This window comes from Synchiropus splendidus, chromosome 9 (genome assembly GCF_027744825.2).
Source record: "Synchiropus splendidus isolate RoL2022-P1 chromosome 9, RoL_Sspl_1.0, whole genome shotgun sequence".
NCBI classification, from domain to species: domain Eukaryota; kingdom Metazoa; phylum Chordata; class Actinopteri; order Syngnathiformes; family Callionymidae; genus Synchiropus; species Synchiropus splendidus.
In genome coordinates this window covers 5,287,138-5,309,784 of record NC_071342.1, presented here as the reverse complement: position 1 = coordinate 5,309,784, position 22,647 = coordinate 5,287,138, and the positions used below count along the sequence as shown (strand labels likewise).

Here is a 22,647-nt window from a genome sequence, read left to right as displayed (position 1 = left end):
GAGGTAGTTGGGTAAGAAATATGTATTTTATATATCACTGGGCCGTTGTTGACAAGGGCCAGAAAGACCAAGGTGTAGAGAGCGTTTCAGAACCAGTTAGGAACAAATCATTGTTATTACAGTGTGTTATTACTTATTAATTGTCTGTTTTAAATGTAGCTCAAGGGAAGCTGTTTTTAACACTTGAGTGGCCAATAATGCTTTAGTCATGCAAACGTGTTTACTCCAACAGCAGAATATCGTAAACATTATTGGTCACTATCGTTTTGATAACGTCTACTATTAGGTTACATTTATAACAGTTGAGGTGTCTTTGCCATTAATTGGCAAGTTTGGTGTGATTATTAAAGAAATAATTAGAATTTATTGACTCTGCGCCTCAGGCGATGTCATTTTTTTCTCCACAGCTGGCGACACCATGAGCAAAATAGCTGGTTTGTGACCCATGATAAAACACGTCTCAAGGAGGTCGTCATCAGCCGGGCGACAACCTATTTATCACCATCGGCTTGACCACATTATTTCTCTGTCACTTCACTATGAGTCATCGTCACCTCAGATATTAACTGATGACTGCGCTCCGTAACAGATGTAAATGAGTGTAGTGTTTCACAGCCAAATGTAAACATGAAAGAGAGTTATCATGTCTTTTTTACAAAATAATAATAATAAAATTGTGAAACATGCTGTGTAATAAGGAGCGTTTTGATTTATCCACACCGCATGCACAATACGTTTAACATAGTGAGAGAGATTCCTGACGATCAAGAAGATTTTAATCAGTGAAGTGCGGACATCAGAAATTATCAATGAATAGTCTGGTAATCTTCTGTAACATGAGGAAAATAAGCGTCATTCCTCTTCAATGTTCTCCTCATGCAGACAGCTGCGCTGCAGCAAGATCACAGCAGTGAAAACAGTTACTGCAGAGCGCGGCATTATTCATTTAAGCAAATCTGTCTGTGAATTAACTTTATCAGCCTAACAAATCCCAAAACACGTGAGTTATTAAACAACCACAACGGAGAGGTTCCTGGGAGCTCTTCAGGTGGGAGTCTGAAGTCCACGGCCGAAACCTCACTTGTATGTATTTGCATGTCGGAATTTTGAGCCAAATGCACTCTGTCTTTGCAGTGAGATACATTGAACAAAGAATCCCACAACAGGAAGTAACACAACAAAGTTGAATTGGACCTAATCTTGACATTCACCGCTGTTGTTTTGAGCATTGGTCACGTTAAACATTTAGACCTCAGTTTTACATCCTTGAAGAGCTGGCTGTCTAAAAACTGTTTTTAAAAATCTTTTCCAGATCATGTAAAATTGGACGTCAATGTCATTGACTGCTGTCACTTAGTGAACCGTCATGAGCACAAAGCCATGCGAGAGGCTGAGCGTAAATTTGCCTATTCTGTGTGCTTGAGTTGTGAAGGGTTTCCTGAACAGGCTCATTTGCGAGGCGGACAGGGGCCTTTCATTCAGTGGGGAACATTGGACAATAATATACATTCTCATTATGACATTCGGCGAGCCTTTATTACTTTGGAGGCAAAATGACATAATTAGATTAAGATAAAGGGCAGCCTGTCTAATGTAATTACTGGCTATTTTTGTCCCTAATTAATTAAAATGTAAACAACTCTGGCCATCCCCCCCCCACAGACCTCTTGTTTTTGGGTTGAAAATACTCATTTGACTCAAATTATAGCAACCTGAATTTGGTTACTTTGTACTATAATGTCATGCTGGGACGTTGAAGGGAAAAGGGATGGCGCCGTATTTGGAGAGTCAGAAGGAATTGAGCAAGCAATGTTGGCTCACAGTAGCGGTCTCAACTACTGAAGATCGGCATCCTTGAGTCTGGAGATCCTCTGTTCTAGCCTAAGGTGGAGGTCTGTATGCATGAGCAATGGACTTCATATTAGAATGTCTTTAGGAAGACAAGCCCTTGGCTTCCACCACACAAGGGGAACCTTCATTCTCCAGCAGAATCTGACCCCCACAGCAAAACAAGTCAAGCTAGTTCGCATGGTCAGATTTTAAGACGTTCTCCTTGCCTATGGAGCCAAGCTGGTGCATGTTTTGCACATTTTTTTTATTTACTATTCTAAATAAAGCTGCAAATAACACGGTTCAAGTGCTGGCTAGGTTAGCGGGAGGCAGATGTGCTAGAGCTTCTCTTGTCTTTGGAGGACACTTACACTGCGGTAGGGCCGTGCATATCACTTAGTGTGGCAGAAGAGTCCCAGGCCAAAGTCCTGACTCCACCACTGCAAGAACCCCTGTTGAGTGACACCCAGGAAAACTGGGAAGCTAAGTGACTCAAAAGGCTTTTACTAATATAGCGATTTTCAATGCTTACTCAGCAACCAAAGCGCTTTACGCCAACCCACCAATCGCTCACACACATCTGCTAATGGCAGGAGCACATGCTAGGAGCAATCAGAGATCGAGTTGCTCAGAGATGTGTCAACAAAAACACGTTTGGAGCCCGAATCGAACGGGTGACCTGCCAGTCGCAGGGCAACCGACTATCCACCATATGACATCCACAGTCCAGCATTGATATAGCAATGGAAAATAACAAATTAGATACACATCATGTGAAAACACCAGCGTCTCTGACATATTTGAACTGAAAAGTAAAAACACATTACTCACAAAAAGGCCATTTAGAAAATAAAACCGACGAATTGGTTAATAAAACGTGACATGTATTTAAAAGCCAGAATTTAAAATGATTTCAGTTATTTGTGAAATTGACAATTGTGATTTAATGCATTCAGTAATATCTCATTAAATTGTTTCCACCGCTACATGAAGAGTTTCAGATCATATTCAAGCAGAACACGATGAGGATCTTTATCACATGTTGAGGGTAGTTGTGAGTCTTCGGCCAAGACACTGCTCTCCACGCCAGGCTGCTTATTGGAATCTAAATGATACATTGAGCCATTATAAATAACTCCATTCTCAATCTATATTAACCATTATACCACCCCAATTTCAAGAATTAAGATAAAAATATATATATCACTGTTCGGGATTTAAACGAGTAAATTAGCTTCAAGCCAGATGGTCAATCACAACCGCTGACAGGCTAGTTACTGAGTATCAATATGTCCCATCATGGAAGCTTATTATAATTTAATGTTCTTTCATCTCATGAATATCTGAAGATGAGGAAAGCGTGAAGTGACATCAGTTCTAATCCAGTTTTAATGTTGCGTCATCCTCAGTGGATCCTGGTTTGTTTGCTGCCAAAGATCGCTGGGGAGGAAACTGATGCACAAATGCATATGTAGCGGAGGGCGGGAGGCTCACGGCCAAGCTGAACGAGTACACAAGTGCATCGTGTTAGGGCATCATTATGATGAAAAGACACGTCTTCGCTCCCTTTAAGGCTTCTGGACTGTAAATCTGAGGGGAGCAGCTGACCATGACGAGAGAGCGCTGTAATATAAGTCGGCAATGAGCCGCTGGTGGAGTTAAGAGAGCACATTTTTAATCACAACAGATAAAGAAGATGGGTAATAAAGATGTGATGTAGAAGAGATGGTGCTTAGGATATGATTTAACCGCACTGAATTTCGAACTACAAATTCTGACTCTTAACGCTCTCCACGGTAAAGCATGCAATTCCCTCACCAAAATATTACATTCCCTTGACTGTGAAGTGAGTTTTTATGTCTGTTTTACATATGTCTGCAAGTACGCCTCAAATATTCAGCAAAACCACAACAATATGTGATATGAGGAACATATTACACATGCCTGACTGCGTGTGTATGTCTTTATATGTCAATAATGTCTAAAACTCTGTACTTAAAAATATTAATCAAATCAGTTTTTAGGTTGTTAGATAGCAGAGAAGGGGGTCAGAAACTTGTAAAGCACTTTGAGCCTGAGGGATGCAGCTCCATGGCCCATGACAGGCTGCACAATGTAAGCAAGGTTGTAGCCCATTGGTCAGAATGGGCATGGCAGGCAGGAGACTTGCTAGATACACCTTGTGTGGTTCTCCTCCTCAGTGACGGAACTGGAACTCACCATGGCGAAAACGCAGAGCCATTTGACGGGCTTTAAATAGCGATCGACACATTGCCGCATGTAGAATAAATGGAGTGCCATTCCCTGGCTTACCTAACCCAACGTCCGTCATCTTTTTTTCATTTTCCAATACGTGTTGTGCTGCTGTGGAAGGCAGAACATGCTCCAATGGAGAATCTAATGTTTCAACATGCAAGGCTGAAGGCCGCCTTTGTCGTCAGTAGAGGATGCAACTTTCCTAAAGTCCATATATTATACTGTGTGAGTGAGGATGACGTATCATGCAAACGTGGTATTTGAACCTACCGCTGTCTTCCTGATGTAGAAAACAATCTGTTGCGGGTGGGCTCTTTTAAATGAGCCAGTTCTCTCCATCTTCAATGTTTTCATGCATTCATTCTTTTGCAAATCACAGTCACAAGTAATCTGGGAACCAATCAGGATAAGTGAGCAAAATAGGCGGGGTATTTGATGGTTTATGTATACTCATAACTGACTGAGTTATCCAGATGTATTTAGCATGTAAACTTGTTGTGCATCAACGTGCTTTAGTCACCTTTTACTGTAGGGAAGCCCTGCACAGATCACTGAACCCATACACTCCAACATGAAGACAAATCACCTCCATTGTTATGGACGCATAATGATTTTTCTTACGACCTCAAATATGAAAAATGATCGTGAATCCAACAAAATGGAAATCAATCACTGATCTCTGTTGGTCTTGTTCCACTCGCTCACCACTTTTGTCTACAAAGGGCCACGCAGCTGAATCGAAATCTCTGCAGAGATTTCGACCCCAGTAACGGGAATACATCACACATGGAATGCATCAACCCAAACACATGCGAAACCACAGTGAAACATTTGCTAGTCACAGACTCAACAGCGCACAGAGGGGAAACATCTGATACACACGCAGAATTAAAAAAAGATTGCTTGCAAAACAAAAGATGGAGCAAAAGTCAATATTAACATTTTTCACTGCAGGCGTTTCAGCTCTATTTTAAAATCCTGTCTGGGATCAGTAGTTTGACTGCTACAGTAGTTTAGGAGCTGCACAAAATGAAAACACCCGAGAGATTGAACCAATTTTTTTTTTCTTTAGAGAATGTATGTTGGCCAAATAAACATGAACCACTTCCATCTCTGTTTAATTTCATGGTGAGATGGATGCATTTCATTTCATTCAGTAAACTATTAGCTCTGTAAAATATTTGTTTAGCTGGATTTTGGAAGCGACACAAGACATATTTTAATTGGAACTAAACTGCCATTTATATGAAATTGGTTTTGTTTGTTAAAGTACCAGAACATGTATTCTAATGCATGTCTATGATGACTTGTTTTATATTGTCACTGACTCTCACAATCTACTTTTGTCGTGTTGTGTCCAACATGCTGAAGAACATCAGGTGAGAAAATGCTCTCCAGAGACACCAGAGGTGCCATCTTCACAGTTTGCTTTGCTGATGGGAAGTGTCCATGTTCCTCCATGTCCAGAGACCGTTGGTGCTACTCGATGAGCAGCCTTGTTCCAAGGTGAATAACAGTTTTATTTTCATTCTGCATGGACGTCTTTGATTCTTGACTGGCTAGTTTGTTTGAAAGAAAAACACTTGTGTGTAAATCTGTCTTCATTCCCGTGTTTTGGTTCTGTGTGGCAAAGCTGTCTGCACGATTACACAGGGATTATGAACTGGGCTTTTAAGGGAAGGGTTGTTTGTTTTAGCCTGAGCCTGAAGGATACCAGAAGCTCAGAGGATGAAAGAGTGAGTGCCGTACTTTAGATTTCACCCCAGCATTTTGTTCCCCCTCATTCCACATTTTACCTCACTTTCGTGATATTAACCTTCTCTCCTCTTTCTCCTTCCTGTGTCCTCCCTGCTGTGTTCACTTAATGGAGGGCAACAGTGGCCAATCAGCTGGCTGGGATTATCACGCCAACTGCTATAATTGAATTTGAGCTGTCGGCACGGTAACTGAGCAGGGGATATTGAGGCAGCCGGGACCATCTTAGAGGGACGCCGCATGCAGTTTCATTTGAAGTCAGAGAGAGAGAAGGGGAAGGGAAAACGAGGTCAAGTCATTCGTCCAGCAAAATCTTGCTTTTTTTTTTTCGCTCATGCAAATGAATCGTGAAGTTTGGATGGACCTTGGTGGTTTTCCACCGTGCGACAGGAATTGAAGGCCGCTTTAGAAACTAGCCCTCCGTTACCTTTGTTGAGTTTAAGCAGTGTGATGACCTTGGGTCCCTCCCAGCTACATAGGGTGAGAGGCACCCAGAACAGATCGAAATACCATCAAAGCAACCATCCGCCACCTCCGCCACACGCAAATCCTGTAAGCCCTTGTAACCCCAGCTATTTTCAGTAGTATATCAAATTCCAACACTGACTACCGTCAGCACACATCCAAGATACATAGATCAACGGTCTCACCAGAGAGAGAAAAAGAAATGAAAACTAGCAGCAAAAGCAAACCGTAGCTATGACTTGTGCGGTCCTGTTGTCCATCGAATGTAAAAAACACCTATTCCTTGTTTATTTCCACCTGATCAGCAAGTCACTAGATAGCTCTAATAACTGATCTATGATGGTCTGAAGTGGACAAAGAGTCTTATGAGAAGGGATACATATCTGCAGCTCAAAAGAACAGTGATATTTCACTCAATACATGTACTGTCACAAATGCTTTTATGTAGCCTAATCTAAAGTAAAATCCATGATAATATAATAATATAATATTGACATTAATAATAATACTATTAGTTTGTGTGTTTTTCCTGGTTTTTGCCCTGCTTGCCCAGAGTATTTTGGTTGGTTCTATTTTCAAATGTTTGTTCTCTTGTTCTCAGTTCCTGTTCCTCGTGCTTGCCCGTCACGTAGTGTCATCACATTGGTTTCCATGAAAAAGGTGCCCGGTAATTTTGACAAATATGATAAAAATTTGGAGATTCTTACCATCGTAATCTTACGGTTATCCACATCTTGCGAGTCGCGCCATGGATGCGCGCTGTCATAGATGGAATGTCTGATGCTGATGACGGGATGAATCCGCAGATACGTTCCAAACTTTAAACAATTGTTTACAAAACAAACACAGCTTTATAATCAGAAGAATATTTTGCAGTGTCTTTTGGCACAAAGCTTGTTCTTCCCGCTCCCCACTGCCATGCAGTGAGCTGTGTAGGTTAGCATTGCATCTTGCTGCACAGCACACAGCGCTTACAGAATGCGACAAAATAGTTTAACAGCAATTTAAATTCATGGTTCTATCATGTAAAATTAGTTTGAATCAATGTGTGAATGTTTGGAAGACAGATTCACAGCTGATACAACTGTGTGCTTATCTTGCATAAATATATAAAAGAAGATGAACAAAACTGTAGACATTTAGCTTCTAGTAAGGGAAAGAATCATTTTAAAAATATGATTTTATTTTATTTTTTTCTTAATCAGGGTCAGTCCAGTAAAACAACTGCCCTGAAGACTCCTGCATCTGATAGTGTTGTTGTGGTAACAGCTCCTGAGTTCATCTCTGTTAATGATTATTTGACTCAGATGTTTGTTTTTATAAAAAGTTATTTTTTGTCCAAATAGATGTTTACAGCTTGTTTTTTTTTTTTTTTTACAAAGCAAGTTGTTAAGTCAGTTGCTGACGTGTGGTGCTGAGAGGTGACTGGGCAGGGGTTCGGGCTTTGGACACCATGTTTCAAAATCCTAGCTAAAAGCCTGGTGCACTGCCATGAACTGGCGACCTGTCCAGGGTGTATTTCTGCCTAAAAAGCTCCAGCACTCCCCGTAACCCTGAACAGGACTACGCGGTGGTTACTGATAATGCATGTATGTATCATTATTATAGCAGCGTCATAACTATAAAAGAAAAGAGTAGAATAAAAGGGCTGTCAAACTTCACTATCAAGTGAGGTGACAGCAGACACACTTCCAGCTTGTAACTCAGGTACTTAACTCAGGTGTGGAGAAGTTGTGGAGAAGAACAGGGTCAACCAGGCGTGTGTGTCCGCTGTGTGCCAAAGAAAGACTTGCTTTGTTCATAGTATTTCCCATCTGAGCATGTCTGCTCACTGCCAAGTCAGCGCTCTGCAAGTCATTTGAGTTCACTGATTTAATCAGATATGTGATGGAAGTCAACACGAACAGTTATTTGGTCGCCACACCAGTGAGCCAACTGGATTTTTAACCCACAGTAGGTCAGAGTTATCAGAGTTTAGAGTTCTAAAAAGGTGGGCAAAAAAATATATATAGTGATTCACCAAAAGAACCACACAAATGTTTATGTTTGTAAACAAGGTGTAAAAGGGCAACTAGGGTTAATATCCACTGATTCAAAAATGTCTTTTTGACCTATTCTTTTAGCCTCAAATCTCACAAACAATGTGTTGTGTATACATACAGCAATCTAATTGTAATAAGGAGACAACAATGCTTTTACAGTATATTTTTTCATGTCTCTTGTTCTACCTGGATGACATCAACCAGGACAACACATCCTCACACCCATGGCGTCATATATTGACGTTGGGAAAGTTGTGTCCAATCCTGATGAAAAAGGCAGCCTTTGGTGTTGCATGTTGACATAAAGACAGAGGTAGGAGTGAGTTGACTGGGTGAGTGTGGGAGTGTATTGTGACCACTGCTTTTCACGTAAGGTTCGTGGCAGTCGGTGGACACACCTCACAGTAGAGCTGAGTGGCAGCACACGTCTATTCCCAGCGTTCTTGAACTGTCTCCATGTCTGTGTCTATCCTGGAGGCGGCTCGCTGGCTGATGTTCTACGCATGCTACCTTGCGGTCGACTGCTTGATGGGCTCACCTGCTGTTCAAGTAATAGCTCGCAAATTAGTACGCTCAAACTGCTGCCTTAGATCTGCCCTGTTAAGCTACCAAGTGTGAGAACAGATTTGTGACTTGCAAATCAATTTGCTTTTCTATAGAGAGAAAAGGGCACCCCCACACTAGATGGATGAACCCCACTGCTGAACCATAGACACTTGGAAAGCCCATGAACACATTGCATCCTGAAATCAGATTTTTCTCAAACACACCCAAAATTGATTTGATCCATAGCTTTACTTCTCACATGTATTCACAACAGGCAGAACAGCTTGGGACTCAATAATTACTTTTTTTAGTGGGAATAATTGGCAACTAAAGAAAACTAATTTCTATGCTGCGTTGTCTTTGAAAGTAACTTAAGTTTGTCCTCACACGGGAGATGGCATCTAAATTATAGGAACATGCAACCTAGAATGTAAAAATACCTATTCCTGGTGGAACGGTGGGAAAGACGAATGCACTCCATGACTCTTTTAATCTCCACGCGGCGTAGGGACTGTAGGGAAGCGTGAGGAGAAGTGAGGCAAATGGGCAAAGACAGTGAATTAGAGGGAGATCTGTAGATGGAGAGGCCGAACACAGAGGAGCCTTGTGTACGAGTTCGCTGTGAGTAGCTCGACTGCATAGCAATCACTTGTTTGCTATGCTTTAATCAGCCAGACAACGCTAAACATTAGCTGGAGTCCTTCATTCTGGGCCGCTTTAATCAGATCTAAAACCCTTGTGTGTTTGCCTGCTCTTTATGAATCTGCTGAGGATCAGGGGTATGAGACAAGTGGACATTCAAGAGGGGAGGGGGTGAATGCCAGGCCTGGAGCCAGGCTGAACAAAGACCGAAAATGGACTTCTGACTTTTTTCCTTCCTCTTGCCCACCAACAGAGAGGAGAGAAAGAACAGGCTGTTGAATTGTAGAGGTCGTAGACGGCAAACACAGCGAGAGAAAGATCATTGGATTTTGAGGTTGACTTATTAAACATGTCAGAATCCGTTTAAATTTGGGAACTTGCTAGTTATCTCAAGCGACATGGATTAACTCCAAAAGGAAGGTTTTAGTTTTGTATTTCTACTGCTTTGAGTTCACATTTCATGGGAGCTTTAATGTTGTAATGTTGAATGTTTGATTAAAAAAAAAAAAAAATATATATATATATATATATATATATATATATATATATATATATATATATATATATATATATATATATAATTTTTTTTTTTTTTTTTGTATACTCCACCGTATGTGTTCTGTTCAGTACATGTTTTTTCTTCCTTGAATGTGTGTGTGTTTTCCACCACTGAGCGTTTTTTGTTGTTTTGGGCCTGAGTGTTTTTGTTCTCCCAGTTTTTCAGCTTGCATTCCTTTGTTTATTTTCAGGTTTCAGGTTTTTTTCACGTTTTATATTTGCTATTGTTTGTGTTTTATTTGTGCATTTCAGTTCTTGATTTATTTTGGACAAAAATGTCTACATGACTAGTAATAAATGTGTGTCTCTGTACGACTAACAGACATATGCTTCTGTAGTTAGTTTGGTCTCAGACTTTGGTCTCCACATGCTTTGGTCTCAAACACAGTCTAGACTACAACACTAAGCAAGAGTCTCGCAAACACCAGACCTGATTTAACTGATGACTTTCCTATGAGTACAAATGCATGAAATATTCATAAATCATACAAATTGCTACATCAGCAAAACGTCTGAATTGAATGCATGTTAACCACTATAATACTTCTGATAAAATAATGCACTCAGATGGACAGACATCCCAAATATGAATAAAACTGTACATGTCAAGTAATCCATATCATGTAGTTTATGACTGTCTTGTGAAAGTTGTCAGCCAATATAACTACTGTAAGAGAGTCACTTGAGTCCACTCTGCATCTAATAAATACAGACGTCAATCTTCTCCATCCATCTGCTCTCCATCTCAGATTGTGTCCTGTCGCTGGTGAGACACCAGGACAGGGAACATGCATGTCCTCATGGCGCACAACACCGTCAGGACTCCAGGGGACTAGTTCCTGTCCTAAATGGCTTACGTTTGTTAGTGTATCCTGACTAGATGGCAAAGTTTTAGTGACTCTTAGGCTGAAGATAGAAGGGTGTTGCAGCTACTCGGTATGCACAGACAGTGCACCGTGTCATACAAAATGGCATTCTCACACATTCACCAGACGTGGAAGATTAAACTCCTGACAATGTATTGACAATTGGATTTGACCTACAAGTATCTTTGTGTGCACAGCTACTCCCAGTGTCTCTTTCTTAATCCCTCCTCCTCCCCTCTCCCGCTGACGGTCTTTGACTTTTCCTCGTCTTTTTTCTTCTCACTCCCAGCATGCCCTTTACCTCTTTCTCCCTTAATTCATTCCAATTAGATGGTATTGACAGGGGTGGGCCACCAGCCGCAGTCACTGAATGATTCGGGAGCGTTTTTAAGTAGTCCTTCTATGAGATCCATAACCACTATGACTTGTTTTCATGCAGCTGTAATTTCACCGTCAACGGTGAGGACTTTTTTGTTTCGAAACAAAGTCACCTCTGGTTGAATTGAGCTTTTTAATGCTGGAATTACTTCTGAGACTCTCCAGGGAGACAGAAATATTTCCTCAAACTAGATTTGCTGGAGTGATCAAGTCGCAGTGGTCGAACTCCCAATTCTGCTGAAAGGCAGGTCCCTGCTGACGCCAGTGGTTTGAAATATCTAGGACACCAATCATTCATATTCTTTATTCAATCATGTGCAAGCTCAGGATGGGGATATATCAAAAGCAAATATGAGTAGAGGGGAAGTTTTGTCTCTTCCTGTTGCATACTGTTTCCCTTTTCTTTTGAAACAGATTTTCAGATGATTTTTGGAGCACCATGATGCGGAATTTGTTTATGTGATTCATGAACCCTCGCTCATTAACTGAATATATTGAATTTAGATTGTTCATAAAACTGAAAGCAGTTTTTTGTCAAGTGCAAATGTCTCTTATACATCGCAGTATAAGTTGTAAGTATAGTATAGTTGTAAGTATCGTATATTATATTGTTATAGGTTGTTAGAAACATAGAATTAAGTCTGATGCGTCTAGTATGTAACAAATGTGTGTTTGTAGGCACTGCATTTAGCAGAGGTGACTGTTGTCTGAGTACATCCTCCCCATTTTGTAAACAGAGAGTACGACACACACCGATGATGTCATGGCTTGCAAACCCGAACCTCGAAGCGACAGTGTGGAGGATAGCGTCACAATCCACACATCTGCCTTTTTAAATCCATTGAAATGCCTCTGCATCAAAATGCAACCATGAAGGCTGCTTTTGGCGCCAGTGTAGGGTGCAAAGGTCAACTTCCCCACTGCTTTTTTTTGTTGTTTTACTTTTTACAAACTTAATATTCTGTCCTTCCATACTCCCAATGCAAAACTTCAAACGCACCGATTCAAATTTGCTTCGGAATTCATCTCTCTTGCGTTGCTCTTTTCCAGTCTCTCTGCCTCACAAGAACTTAAGCAAGTCTTCACGCCAGGGCAGAAACGTCTCCACAGTTCCGTCCGCTCTGATCCATCGACTGCCTTAAAGATCTCCTTGTCTTATCCTTAAGAGGACGCAGAAGTTGATTATTTTCAAACATAAACTGACATTGCTCCATAAAATAAGGCACACAAGAGGACAAGGCTGACATCATCAGCTCAGCAGGAGGAGTGACTGACAGGCGCAGGGTTATTTAGCCCCTCCCACTTCCAGCACACCTGCGGGGATGGATGACTGATTGGAAACAGCTGTGGCTGATGAGTCCTTGTTTACGCTCCTCCAACTTCTTCTGTCTCCCAACACTGGGTTCAAGAGGTAGCTGATGTTTTTTTGTAATTACTCTTTGAAATGTTTATTTTCCAAACTTGACCGTGATTTTACATCTAAAACTGTTGTCCTTGAGGTGCCTTATTTCATGTTCATTTCTATACCAGCACCGCCGTACATTCCTGTCTGATTTTATTTATTTTATTATTCATTTTTCCTTCCTTTTTTTATTTGAGTACCAGGTAACTGTTAACCGTTTGGACGCTAGAGTTTCAAAATTGCAGCAGGTATCATCGCAGCATTTATAGAAGCCAATCTGCAAACACCTTGCCTGGTGTAGTTATTACTTTGTCAAGCAAATGGCAACACCTGTAACTGCAATCTGAGCGGCGACTTTCGGAATAAAAAAAAAAAAAATTAAACAGAACTTGGTCGTAGCGACAATGGTGTTTTTACTGACGCTGTTAGAGCAAGACAGAAATCACCTTCTGGAGCAGATCCATGGTCAATCGTGATGGAGGTACTGTACCGTAAAATGAGGGGTGAATGCAGCAGCTTTGCTGCTCCTTTGAACGTGATGTGATGATTCCTGGCCATCATCACCTCCATTATTGTTGCTTCAAAGATGAAAGAAAGTCACTTGTGAATCACATAAAAATCTGTTAAACCTGTATAATTGACTATGGCATGGTGTTGTCAGAAAATACACATTAGATGAGTCAACTTACTCCCATCGTCAAGTTGTCCTTTACAGTACACCTTCATCTTTAACCGTTCTTAAGTGAGAGCCTCTCAGTATAGTGATATCAAAGGGGAATATTTCATTGAAGAAAACTCTCTCAGCTAACTCTCTTCTGTATACACAGCAGAGGTGGATCAATCCAAAAGCGACTGGCGCTCTTTGACACGGGTTCATAATGCCACCTATTGTTCTGACTGCTGCCTGGAAATCTCCTGGAAGTTTCCTAATATTACTCACTAGTCTCATCTCCCAAAGGTCGTCTCCATCCCACATGGGCACATGAGTGGATTTATTTCCACAGAATAAAGCAGGTTTGAGTTGTTGACTATAAATATATATTAAATGCCATACATGAGTTGTTTCAGGCAATCATAGCGTTATTACTTTTCCCCTGTGTGTCTGTGCGCATGTTCTGTGGTGTCGGCTTTCCTTCAAGGATCCTTCAATACATGATGAGCTGTGAGTTTCATTTCAAACAGGTCGTTGTGGATACACTCTGTGAGTGTGATGCTGATCAAATACTCCAGCAGTCCAGGGACGTGAGGAGACAACAGTTTAAATGGTGAGTTTAGATTTGAAATGATTACTGTCTTGTCTTATCTTCCTGTTGACAGTTTGTGCCTCATTTGTAATTTAGATTAAAAAAGTGTTCTGTTATTTAACTGAATTAAGATTTATTTTATATCATGTATTCCATCATAATTTCTTCTCCTTCCAATTATAATTTCTGAGGTACTTTTAAAAGACTTGTCTTCACCACAGAGTGTGGAGACTCAGGGTTTGGGTCACAGGGTGTGTTTGTTTATCAGTGGGGGATTCTCTGTGTTGTTTATGTTCATCTTGCTTATCTCTTCTAAAGCAGGGAAGATAATTTAAGAGTGACTGCATTAGCCGCAGCAAAAACAGGAGAGTAAATATTTACTTTTAATTCCTTGTATTCACATTTCCTTTTTTTTCTTTTTCCCTTTTTTCTTTAAAAAATGATTATAAGTAAAGTTAAAGTAGTGCACACTTGCCTTTCCGTTACTGACTGTTGTACTTGAGTGAATGAGAAGCGTCTTATGCGTCGTCTCTGTACATGTCCTCGCTCAGCAGGACTCCTAACCCCTCAGTCACGTGTCTCTTTTATCCCTGAGAGTGACAGAAAGGTGCCTGCCTCCTCATGGTTGTGTGATAACGGGAATGATTGAGTGAAAACAGAGCACTTCTCTCAGAATGTCAAACTATCTCTTCGTCTTGTTACACCTTTGGTTTGTGGGTCAGTTCCCTCCAAAACCACGACCTCTATTCACACTTAACATTGCGGTTACATTCATCTGGGATTCTGTGAATAGAATTAACTAATGCAGAAATAAACAAAGCATTAAAGGTGATTTTACAAAAGTTATTTTTTTCAGTTCATGAAACACTTCCTTTTTGAAATCCTGCATTTCAAGGGGTTTTTAGACTTTAGAGTTTCAACCAAAAATTATATATCAGCTGAGACACAGCTGAGTTTTTGAATGGAAAATTAGTTGGTAATGACTTGGGTAACTATGGCATAGGCAGAAAAAAATCCTGCAAAATTCGAAAAATATGAATAAAATTAATCAAAATATAATTTGGCAATAAAACTTGCACATTATGTTATGTATTTTTTTAAGCTGGACATAAAATAAATCTTGTAACAAAAAAAAAAAACCCAACATATATATATATATATATATATATATATATATATATATATATATATATATATATATACACATATATATATATATATATATATATATATATATATATATATATATATATATATATATATATATATATATATACAGTTTTTGGGTAATAATCATCTAATACTTTCTCGCACTTGAAAAGGTATTAGAAGAACAGGTGGTCATGTTGTCACTTGATTTTTCTGTTTAAAATGTGTCAAGAATGGTTATGAATAAAGAAGTCGATTTCAGAGTTAGAAGTGGTGCGCAGTAAAAGAGCAAGCTCAGGCTTTTTACTATGTTTTCATAAAAGGTGGATGCCAGGGCCAAATAAGCATTCCAGTGATTCAGATCTTCAATTCAAAGGGAGTTAAGACACTGGCGAGGACTTTGGAATTAAACAGCACTTTTGCCAGTCGTTCAAAGGTGTAAACCAAAAGTTCTCCTCGCTGCAGTTTGGAGGCTGCTCTGATATTAAACTCTCGATGTGCCTGATAAATTATTCAAATCGTACCCTCCTAGATGAAACACACATTTGCGATGTGTACTTTTTCCCTCTCACTTTTGTCCAATCTTAAAGAGCACCTCGAACCAGCAGGAGGGGGCCACGCGCATGGTTGTGGGGTAGCAAGCAAGAGATGAATAAACAATAAAGCTGGATGGTGGAGGCTCTAATCTTTTGTGGAAACAAACAAATAGAAAAAGCCGAGGATGCAATTTACTTATGAGGGAATCACAAACAGCATGACATCCGAGGGTCTTGGAAGAAACTTGAGTCAGGACTGTGTTCAAAGAGCCATTGCTTTTTTGTGACTCTCTGTGTGTAAAATTTCATCAGAAACACAATTGCTGCACTAAAAGCAGAAAATCGGAGTCATTATAATTGACGTCTTTATTAGAAGCTCAAGGCTGGTTAGTTAGTAATGGCTAGTAAAGAATCGAATTGGGCCACATAAAACTGTGAATGCTTTCAAATATTCAGTAATATCCCTACTGGTCCTTGAAAAGGCACATTATTTCAGAAATGGTTTTAGAACGGCTTGACAGTGATTCAGACCTGGATGATATATTCTTGTTCCCCGTCCTGTCAAGGCGGGAATCTCCTTCTCCAGGGTGGGACTCCTTCGCTCCAGGATGTTCTGACTTCTCCTCTGTGGAGTGAGATCTTGAAGATGAAGTCGTCTAACTCTTCTTCATGAAGAAGTTAATAATCTCCGGTGTGGAACCACAGGGTGGGCTTTATGCTAAACCTGCAACCTGTATAGTAGCCTGTATATAAATAAGTATCAAAGAAAATATAGCTCACACTACAAATGAATACAGTTATGTGATGCAAACAATACCCCTCACTACGGTCACGGTAGGGCCTCTTGGGATGTTTAGTTGACCACTGCTGGTCAAAGAGAGAAACAAAGGTTTGCTTTTTTGACATCACTGAGGTTAACTGAACATTAGGGATTACATTTCATCATTAAAATTGGAGAGAACGTCAAGACATGTCTTCATCTGGTCTATTTAAACGTGCTTTGGAAGAATCATTTGCGAATTTGATCAAATCCTAAAATGGTGCTAAGTGTCTCAAAGTCAGCGCTTCCAAATGTGAGACTCTGCATATTCCCCGCGGAGTCGCATTTGTTTTCAGATGATCAGTAATCCTTTATGGATTTCCTTTTAATAAAAAGATGGCTTCCGTGCGCTTATTTGCTTGAACTCACTTACGCGGCATCTTGCGTTCCCTTTGGGTGACAATTAACCCACAGCAAGCGCAGGTGTTCCCGGCTCAGACGACAATTAGCGGTAGGTGCTTTAGCGATTTGTCTTGTTGGTAACACAATAGCGTCACACTGCCACCCACTGTGGAATTGGGTGAGTTATTAGGCTGCCATGTCTTCGACTCTCTCTTCCTCCCATACTTGAGAGACTATCACCAAAAATAGCCACGTTAGCTGCGCTAACCCATGGAAGGCAGGGTGGAGGAGAATACAGGCGCCACTTGAACTTTTCGGGATTCGGAATGATCACTTTATGGTTGTTCTATCTCACATCTTCTTTTGCACATTTTTTTTTTTTGCCTGCGAAAATAAACTACTTCTACATTTAAACAAATATTAGCTTATTTAAGAAAACAAAACGAATAAAGAAACAAAATGGAACTCAACATTAACAATGACGAAAGCTGTGGTGTCTCTAGTATTTTTATTTTTAAGATTCAATTTTGGGAAAGAGGTTTCTTCAGGGTTTCTTGGAATGGAGTCTTGCAGTGATTAGCATTCACCACCTCCTCTTCAGCCAGTCAATGTGAGAAAATGTCAGGCGGCCGCAGCTGAACGGTGAAACCGCAGCATTACACGGATGTCAATTGGAAAATTGAATCCAACGTTGATATTGTTTTCAAGGCCAGTGGCGTGAGACAAGGATGAAAACACGGTGCATATGGCTCACGTTCATCTAACTTTGGAGTCTGATCCCACGCTTCCTCGCCGTGTTAGTATAACAAACTGATGGATAAATGAAGAATCTTTAAGGTCCGGTGTGAAATAATGCTGTTCGTTATTACTTATTACTGTAGCGATAACTACATTTAAGTTTTTCTTAATTTTTTTACATGTCACAATGTACTTTCATTGGGATTTTCATTTAAGTCACCAATTTTTTTTTCCTGTATATTGTCATTTTCAAGTTGTTGCATGGTTTCTTACCAACGCAGCCTTGGTGCTTACCTTCATTTGGAGCCAGCAAAACTGAAAAAAATCTTCACAAATCTGTTAAACTTTTTCACATTTTTGTCTTGGGTAAAAAAATGTTCATTTCACATGTGTTCTGTATGTTGGTATTGCTGTTCAACAATATTTGCACCTGGCGAAGCAGCCCAGGGTCAAATGTTTTGACAACAAACATGGCGACTGTATATTGATAATGTACCTCTTGCACAAAAGAGGAAAATGGAGGAAGTGTTGTAGGAGTTGGTGGTCAGTGAGGCTGTTGAATATATCGCCACTGGACAAAATTTCTGCCATTGTAATGTCTTCTTCGTGTCTCATTAGAGCTACGTATCGGGTGGTTTCCAGAGGTACTGCTCCGATGTCCCGTATCCGTAAGCTTTGTGCATAAATACAGACGAAATGAATGCAGAGCACGGACAGGAAGCTCCATCCGTATCTGTATGTAATGTTGAAGAACTGTTCAGAGATCCCTATGACCTCTTCATCTTGCGGCAACCTATGGATGTAGACGGGACACGGGCAATATTGAAACTGTAGACCAGGAGAACCTTGCATCTTCCAGAACTGGTTTGGAGGTCGTGGCTACCCTTGCCTTGCCATTCACTCTGAACCACTGACAGCAGCAACAGCAGCAGGTCCCGGAACCACCCGGCCCCTGGACTCTCAGTGCCACTACCACAATAGTTTTCTCTGATCTGCCTGCCAGTCTCTCTGTAACAACAGATAAGTCATCCTCTTCTCCACACGTCTGTTTTCCTCTGGACTTGGACGTCTCCAGACTGGTGAGCATCATATTCTCTAGAGTGGTTGTCATCAGAGCGGCCCCTGTAACATGCCAGAAATGACGTCTGCTCTATCATCACAGCAGGCTTGTTTGTATCTGCTCGACAGACAAACCTCAGCAGGCGGCTGCCTCATTCCCAATATACTGAATACATTTAAATGTCAAGTTTTTTTTGATGCTGCTCGGCTGTAAATATTAAATCCTCCAGCTGCAGTCCGACTGAGGAATATCAGATGTATCCTTGAATGGCATTAGAGTGAGTGGGCTTTCTGACAAGAGAGACACTCTCTGTGATTGCTGATTATACAGTATATTGCAGCGGGATCTCAAGAACTCTCCGCAGTCCTTGAGACTTGATATTCATAGATGAAGCAACATGTGGTCTCTGACAGGAGGAGCCAGCATGTGCTGGCATGATGCCGAGATTCAATTTTTATCAGGATGAGACTCTTGTGTTCTTTATTTACTAAAAAATCTGTCTCAAAATCTTGAAATATTAGTAGTCATCTGAAAATATGAAAGTGATGAGAGGGAAAAGATGTGTTACTTTCGTGGGGCGACTTGAGAATGTACTAGAGAGAAAAATAATGTAATAAATTAATAAATAAATTACACACACACATATATTCATCTTTATTTGAATAGAAATGGGTTTACTGCTTACAATAACAAGGTTCAGGTTGGACACCCACCCGGGTAAATCTCTCTCTCTCTTTTTGTGAGCCGTCTCCTCTTGTCCACTCATCTAGATGCCTCCTGACTCGTTCCCTATCCTTGTTCTTGGCTTTATCTCAGTCTTCCATTGACAGATGACTCTGAGCCAGGGCCATTTCAGCTGGACAACAACAACTGGCCTCTCTCTCACTCTGCTTGGCTGCAGGGTGGTCCTGTGCGTGTGTGTGCACGTGTGTGTGACTGAGCTACTGAGTGGCTGTTTGTGTTGAGACCAGTTATCTCTGTGATTGACGGCTGCTATCTGGCACTATTAGATATAAGACACAAACAGATTGTGAAAGTAAACCAGCTCAGAAACTTCAGTTTGTGTCACAGCATTGTTTATTTACTTTATATCAGTCTTAACTGAGCCGAGACTCTATTCTAGATCCAATTTATTTACATGTTTCAGTAGTTACAACTGGGCTGAAGCAATGAACCAAAAGGACAGTCTCACTTTGAAAACATTTTCTTTCTAGAATGGTAAAATTAAATAAAAATAAAGAGTTTTATTAACTACCGGGTTCCTGCCTGACTTGGAATTAAATAAATTCAAGCGAAGCCTAGTGAGGCTTTTTTAGATTAGCACTCCATATTTGTCAAACACAAAATAATGCTAACAAAATGACCCCATATCATGCTTGCCCTGCTTGTATGGATCCCTCTGGAGCACGAGAGGAAGTTTGTAAACTGCCCCTAATATCTCTCTTTCACACAGTACAAATACATCTAAGCCAAGCGCCGCCCTGACCACGCCTCAATTGTTGTGATTGCTCACTGCAGACCAGGTCTTTTCTTGAAAGTACTTTCTTTCACAGTGCAAAACAACCATATCGCAAGAAATGTCTACCACAAACAATTCCATAAACATTCAAAGAGTAGCGCAGCGCAGTCTTTCAGCCCTGCGGTTGCATGCTGGGATACTTCGAGTCATTGTGCAACGTTATTCAAGACTGCCGTTGGTCAACAAGTGGTTATAAATTCAACTCTCAAGTGGTCTTAGAGACAACTTTTGAAAATAAATGAGCACCTCTCAGATTACTATCCATATTGCTGTAATTGCAGGATTAAGATGGAACAGAATAGCCGATCATATGCGGCAAAAACTCCCAGACCAAACTCCCACTCCACCGCGGCCTCATCGAGACTTTGCCTCTGGTGGCCACCAGTCAGATGTGTTCAAGACCTTTGTCAGAGAAGGTTCATAACTTAAGTCACAATACATAAATCCAACTATAATAATGAATCTAATAGAAAGCAAAATGTCCAACAGGAAACAGGGCATTTAAACATCAACAAACTCAGGAAGAAAGACTTGCTGTACCGCTTTAGAGCGGGGAACACATATTTTTGATGTAGGAAAAACACAACATGGCGAAATTCAAAATGTAACCCATTAAGGCATGAAGCTAGACAAGAGAGGGAGGCCATTAATGAGTCTGGAGCACTGACGGTCTGGCACTCATGCAGGTGGATTTAAAGCCTCTGGAAGACGTTCAGTTCCTTCTGTGCACCTTTAGCCAGGTTAAGAGGAGCTTGTTGCAAAATAAAACCAAAGTAAAAGCATCTAATGACAACTATTGAAGAAAACAATCAGGTCATCCACTCAAATGGAGTGTTTAGAAGAGAACTTCAAAGCTGACCCCCGAGCTCTGTGCGCACAGGCTTGTGCGACCGCAGTCCGCACACTTTACATTTCATCAGAGCCTCCTACATCTGTGGAAGTGGGTCACTGCGAGTTGAAGACTGTATAGTCAACGACATGCACGCTGGTGGACGCGCCATGGGATGAATTTCCTCCCGTCTCATACAGCAAATCACAGCCTGAAGTTTGATTCAGTCCGTCCATTCCAAATCTCACACTGAGGCTTTTTTTTTTCCTCCCTGCTTCTGACATAAAGTGTGTTTGGAGAAATATATTGCATGTCTGCCTGAGTTCTGAGTAAAGTTCACGTTCTCAATTTTGTATACCAATATTGGATTTGTATTGGTGCAGAAAACCAATATAATCCTCCACATGGATGTTTTATCTCAAAGTTGACCCAAGCCCAGAACTGGGGGCTTTGTCTCTCAGCTCTCCCTCCCAAAACCAGACTCCACATTAAAGGCATGATATATGGGAGTCCGTCTGCTCACACGACTCTAGCTCTGATAATGGCTTCTCCAGCCTTAACCAGGAGCTTTGATTAATATTAGTTCTGCAGATGACTTGTCACAGCCTTTGTTTGTGAGGAGCAGAGTATTGTTTTACAAAGACTTTTATGAGTTTTGCCAATAAAAATGTGCTCTTGTTCAGGCTGAATTAAAAGTTTCCCAATCGCACTAGGGGTTGATGTTTTAATCTAATCCTCATGTCGACTGTTGAGTCTGATTTCCCTCTGAGTCTCTGCTGGAACGTTTAATAGAGTGGATTTGTTGGTGCCCGTCTCCAGCAGATGTGGTTCCAGCAGGTGACGGGTTCCTGAAGCATCCCCCCGCCCCCAATAATTGGAAGCATATCCGACTAAAGGGGTCTTGTCTCTGAGAATCCACCCCCCTCGAAGTCATGGTGAAGGTACCAAAGTACACTTAGGGGCAGTCAATGGTTTGTAACCTGTGTTTAAAAAAAAAGCACAAAGCCAACAGGCATCTTTCAAACAGCAAAAAGCTTGGGTGCGTCAGCAGCCATTTGAGACGTCTTCATTTAGCTCAGTTGCACACTGCGTTGGATTTTCATTTTGTGTTGGATGTTCAGTTATTTTCACTGTCTAACACACGCAAATGATCAACAATGGGTTTAGTAAGTATTTAAGCTGTATAAGGAGGGGCCTGTGCTGAAGTGGCGTTGACCACTGCCTCAGGGTGATTGGTGGAGGAAATTGATATTGGTGGTTTTGTGATGTTAATATCTTAACAACACATATCTCAACTAGATGTGACAGTGTTTTGTTTGCTTGCTCGCTCATAATTCAGAAAATGAATTAGAGATCAGTCCCTTTTCCTTTTGTCAGTGATGTAGCTTATGATGACAGCAAATGACCCTTATTTTTCACCAGTAATGTCCCCAAAATAACACTCACTCAAAAACATTCACAGGTGAGAGTTCATACTTAATAGGGTTAGCTGCTGATTTCCTGTGCTGCACTTTGCCCCACCCCCACTATTGATTTAAGCCTCATCTACTGTTATGTCTGCTCCTTGACGTAAAAGAATGGAGGAGAACATACTTTCACTTTCATCCAACGCTGCTGCCTTCCGTCCCACCTGTCATCTCCACCCTTGATGACCAAAGCAGGCGTGCAGA

At 40.9% G+C, this 22,647-nt stretch overlaps 1 protein-coding gene across 2 annotated transcripts in view; it reads right to left on the bottom strand.

The window, feature by feature from the left end:
* The window catches only part of cdh11 (cadherin 11, type 2, OB-cadherin (osteoblast)), a 104,770-nt gene extending 97,410 nt beyond the window's left edge, over positions 1-7,360 (bottom strand). The window contains exon 1 of one of the 2 annotated variants that reach the window (XM_053874307.1): positions 7,014-7,360. The gene's annotated coding sequence lies outside the window, so the exon portion shown is untranslated. The remainder of the gene's footprint in view (positions 1-7,013) is intronic. The other variant, XM_053874305.1, reaches the window with a different exon arrangement.
* Between the last annotated feature and the right edge of the window lie 15,287 nt (positions 7,361-22,647).